The 5,000-nt window shown below is 55.9% G+C and overlaps 2 non-coding genes and 1 pseudogene across 2 annotated transcripts in view; all 3 read left to right on the top strand.

The window, feature by feature from the left end:
- The window catches only part of LOC140752917 (small subunit ribosomal RNA), a 1,903-nt gene extending 1,562 nt beyond the window's left edge, over nucleotides 1-341 (top strand). The window contains exon 1 of the ribosomal RNA XR_012103516.1: nucleotides 1-341. This exon is cut by the window's left edge and continues 1,562 nt beyond it. This is a non-coding gene — a ribosomal RNA (small subunit ribosomal RNA).
- Nucleotides 342-808: 467 nt separating this feature from the next.
- Nucleotides 809-965, top strand: LOC140752889 (5.8S ribosomal RNA). Its single transcript, XR_012103489.1, has one exon. It is a non-coding gene; the product is annotated as a 5.8S ribosomal RNA (ribosomal RNA).
- Nucleotides 966-1,397: 432 nt separating this feature from the next.
- LOC140752872 (uncharacterized) overlaps nucleotides 1,398-5,000 on the top strand; it is a 7,838-nt pseudogene continuing 4,235 nt past the window's right edge.

Here is a 5,000-nt window from a genome sequence, read left to right as displayed (position 1 = left end):
CACGCGCGCTACACTGAAGGAATCAGCATGTTCTCCCAGGCCTAGAGGCCCGGGCAACCCGTTGAAACTCCTTCGTGCTGGGGATTGGGGTTTGCAATTATCCCCCATAAACGAGGAATTCCTAGTAAGCGCGAGTCATAAGCTCGCGTTGATTACGTCCCTGCCCTTTGTACACACCGCCCGTCGCTACTACCGATTGAATGATTTAGTGAGGTCTTCGGACCGACACGCGGTGGCTTCGCGGCCGTCGGCGTTGCTGGGAAGTTGACCAAACTTGATCATTTAGAGGAAGTAAAAGTCGTAACAAGGTTTCCGTAGGGGAACCTGCGGAAGGATCATTAACGTGTGTCACGACGCGTTCGCGCTCGTAATACGCAGACATTAATCCACAACATACCCATCCGACCGTCCGTCCGTCCGTCCATATTATGGATGGATGGATGGATGGACGGATCCGCCGTGCTCACCGATGTCGGCGATGGCGTATCGTACAGTCGTAGCGCTCGGGCGATTGTGTCCTCCGTTGCGACAAGGTCGTACGTCGTCGCTGGCGTCGCGCGTTCCCGCCGTCTCGGACGCAGAAAGGTAAAAATCCGCGCCCCGAGTCCGTGACAACGTGGAGTGCGCAGCGTGAGCGCGCGCGTGTACCGATAGCGGTTTTTTGGAGTCGCGCTAAGGCGTTAGCTCGCCGCGCGCGTTCTGAAAAGGTAACCACTTTAATGCACATTCATTCGAACGTGCATGTGACAAACGTTGAACGCACAAAAATGGTATTGCATTATCTTTAATTAGATATATGCGAAACAATTACCCTGGACGGTGGATCACTTGGCTCGCGGGTCGATGAAGAACGCAGTTAACTGCGCGTCATAGTGTGAACTGCAGGACACATTTGAACATCGACATTTCGAACGCACATTGCGGTCCGTGGAGAAACATCCAGGACCACTCCTGTCTGAGGGCCGGCTGTATAAAAACAAATATCACACTGTTCATTCGCACCGTTTGAACACTTGACGGTTCCGCGCGGTGCGCCACGGCGAGTCGCGTCGGTCCGTTTAAAAATTGTTTATCGCGTGCAAAATTGCGCGTACGCTTTGCGTCGTTCAAAGCGCGCCCGGAGCCCACCCGGAAAGCTCTATGCGACCCTTCGGTGTGCGATATGCGCTGCGTGCGTGTTGAGCGCTAAGAGGGCGAGCTGAAAGGCCGACGGGGTGTGCCTCCGCGTGTGCGCCGCGACGCGTTAGCGACGCGCGCTTTTCGGCGCGTCGTAGGCGGACTCGACGTCCGAAGTGCGTTTCGACGCCGTCGTCGCTGTCGCGCGTTTGTCGCGCGCACGGCGTACGTACGGCGTCGTATCGCTGACGGATATCGCGTCTGCCTCCATTTTTTATCGTTGGCCTCAGATCAGGGAGGATCACCCGCCGAATTTAAGCATATTAGTAAGCGGAGGAAAAGAAACTAACAAGGATTTCCTTAGTAGCGGCGAGCGAACAGGAAATAGCCCAGCACTGAATCCCGCGGTCGTACCGGTCGCGGGAGATGTGGTGTTCGGGAGGTTCCGTTTTCTCGCGGTCGTCACTCCTGTCCAAGTTCGTCTTGAACGGGGCCGTTTTCCCGTAGAGGGTGCCAGGCCCGTAGCGACGGAGCGCGTCCGCGAGAGGGACTCTCCTCAGAGTCGGGTTGCTTGAGAGTGCAGCCCTAAGTGGGTGGTAAACTCCATCTAAGGCTAAATATTACCGCGAGACCGATAGCGAACAAGTACCGTGAGGGAAAGTTGAAAAGAACTTTGAAGAGAGAGTTCAAGAGTACGTGAAACCGTTCAGGGGTAAACCTGCGAAACTCGAATGAACGAACGGAGAGATTCATCGTCATTCCGCGGCGTACGTGCGCGCGCCTCGATGTCGTCGGTTTCGATCGTGCGACACGGGTCGCGCACGTCGACGTCCGCGGACGGCGTGCACTTCTCTCTTAGTAATACATCGCGACCCGTTCGGAGTCGGCCTAAGCTTCGTCCCGGAGTCCAGTCGTCCAACGCAAGACGGACGGTTGGACGGTGGCGTTCGCCGGCCGGCTGTACCGGACGGTATTCAAACATTGTACGAATCGCGCACGCGTTAACGCGCGTCCGGCCCGACGCAAGATAACGTCGTCATCGACGTCCTGCCCGTGTGCGGACGTTGGTGCGGCGCGTCTGTTGTCGCAGCCGTGCTGTCTCGGACAGTGCGCGTCTCTGTCAGCGATGATTCAGTTTCGGGCACTCGCAGGACCCGTCTTGAAACACGGACCAAGGAGTCTAGCATGTGTGCTAGTCATTGAGACTATACATAAAACTGAAAGGCGCAACGAAAGTGAAGGCGTGCGCTTGTCGCGCGCTCAGGGAGGATGGAGCGTCGGTCTTGATCGATCTCTCGCACTCCCGAGGCGTCTCGTTTCCAATCCGTGAATGCAGGCGCGCTCTGAGCACAGATGCTGGGACCCGAAAGATGGTGAACTATGCCTGGTCAGGTCGAAGTCAGGGGAAACCCTGATGGAGGACCGTAGCGATTCTGACGTGCAAATCGATCGTCGGAACTGGGTATAGGGGCGAAAGACTAATCGAACCATCTAGTAGCTGGTTCCGTCCGAAGTTTCCCTCAGGATAGCTGGCGTCGATTTGGACAGTCTCATCCGGTAAAGCGAATGATTAGAGGCATTGGGGCCGAAACGACCTCAACCTATTCTCAAACTTTAAATGGGTGAGAACTTCGGCTTACTCGAACGATGAAGCCGAAGATCTGATGACGGTGCCAAGTGGGCCAATTTTGGTAAGCAGAACTGGCGCTGTGGGATGAACCAAACGTAGTGTTAAGGCGCCTAAAAAACGCTCATGGGACACCATGAAAGGCGTTGGTCGCTCATGACAGCAGGACGGTGGCCATGGAAGTCGGAATCCGCTAAGGAGTGTGCAACGACTCACCTGCCGAAGCAACCAGCCCTGAAAATGGATGGCGCTGAAGCGTTTTGCCTATACACTACCGTTACGGGCAAGTGCGTAGTCTTTAATCGGATGACGTCATTATGCCGTAACGAGTAGGACGTGCGCGGCGGTGAGCGCAGAAGGGTCTGGGCGTGAGCCCGCCTGGAGCCGCCGTCGGTGCAGATCTTGGTGGTAGTAGCAAATACTCCAGCGAGGCCCTGGAGGACTGACGTGGAGAAGGGTTTCGCGTGAACAGTAGTTGCTCGCGAGTCAGTCGATCCTAAGCTCAAGGAGAGATCTTATGTCGATGTGGCGTGTTTGTTATTATTTCATTATAATATATAAATAACGCCCTTTGAGCGAAAGGGAATCCGGTTCCTATTCCGGAACCCGGCAGCGGAACCGTTTCAACAATCGTTCCCTCGTTTCAAAGCGAGTGTTCGACGGGGTAACCCAAAGTGGCCTGAAGACGCCGCCGAGGGGTCCGGGAAGAGTTTTCTTTTCTGCCTGAGCGTTCGAGTTCCATGGAATCCTATAGAAGGGAGATATGGTTCGGAACGCGAAGAGCACCGCATTTGCGGCGGTGTCCGGATACTCTCTGCGGACCTTGAAAATTCAGGTGAGGGATGTACGTGGAGATGTCGCGCCGGTTCGTACCCATATCCGCAGCAGGTCTCCAAGGTGAAGAGCCTCTAGTCGATAGAATAATGTAGGTAAGGGAAGTCGGCAAATTGGATCCGTAACTTCGGAATAAGGATTGGCTCTGAGGACCGGGGCGTGTCGGGTTTGGACGGGAAGCGGATGCGGCCTGTGCCGGGCCTGGTCGAAGCTTGCACGTCTCTCGGGGCGTGCGGGCGGAATCCGGACCCGCGTTCCGGCCTTCCGCGGATCTTCCTAGCCGTAAGGCCGCGTCTATTTAGTCTCGTGCTCGATCGGCGCGGTTCTGTACGACCGCCGTTCAACGGTCAGCTCAGAACTGGCACGGACAAGGGGAATCCGACTGTCTAATTAAAACAAAGCATTGCGATGGCCCTCGCGGGTGTTGACGCAATGTGATTTCTGCCCAGTGCTCTGAATGTCAACGTGAAGAAATTCAAGCAAGCGCGGGTAAACGGCGGGAGTAACTATGACTCTCTTAACGGTCCTTGTGGCCGGGCCTAACGGTCGGAGCACGATCAGTTGCTCACAGTTTCTGGTAGCTGGACAAGACACGAACAATTCGTTCTCTGGCATAAAAGAGTGAGAAATTGTTGCCAAACACTCGACCAAAAACTGTCAATGGAGCCTTCGTTGAGCTGGGCTCAACTCCTACCCTTGGCCTGCACGCGGCGCCGCTGCCAAAGCTAACAAGGGGGGGGGGGGTTGCATCTGAAAGCGCTATTTTAGTTCTCCAGGATGCTTCCTCTTGTGGAGATTGCACGTTTCCGTTGCGGTCGCGGTGGCGGATCTGAGTGGTCTGCTGCGGCGAACGCAATCAGGCTTGTCCCTAGGTCCCCTTGTGGTGTGCAGCGTCCTTACGATCTGGGACGTGACCTAGGTGAAACTCAGGGGGAGGTCCTTGAGTAGCCCCGTAGGGTATCGTTTACGATACTAAGCCTATTTGCTATCTTCGGATGGGGCGTAATGAAAGCAGAGGGCGAACCTCAGCGGTGGGTTTGCTGCCCGCCGCACCGAGGAAGAATTGTAGCACCCAAAAGTCAAAAAGGAACAAGGCTATCTCTCGGTCTTCCACAGGAGCCGGGACGGGTAGCCAATTCTCTTCCGGGCGTTCAGCCCGGGGTCTCTGATGGCCCTGGGATGTCGTCCGGTTATGGATGTGACGGATGTGGGCGATCCTTCGCCACTAAGACGGGGTTGGGAGTTCACGTTCGACGTGCCCACCCTGTAATGGCTAACGCGAAATCCGCGCCTCCGCAGGTGAAGCGAAGGTGGCGCGACGAGGAGCTGGAGCTCTTGGCGAGTACTGAGGCCCGCCTCACTCGGGAGGGATCCGGCAACATCAACATCGACCTAACAAAAGCCTTGCCCAATTTGGGACGCA

This window comes from Epargyreus clarus, unplaced genomic scaffold (genome assembly GCF_041222505.1).
Source record: "Epargyreus clarus isolate Ecla_fem2 unplaced genomic scaffold, WU_Ecla_fem_2.2 ptg000025l, whole genome shotgun sequence".
Lineage (NCBI taxonomy): Eukaryota > Metazoa > Arthropoda > Insecta > Lepidoptera > Hesperiidae > Epargyreus > Epargyreus clarus.
The sequence above is the reverse complement of the archived record's forward strand: the minus strand, read 5'-3'. Positions and strand labels throughout refer to the sequence as shown.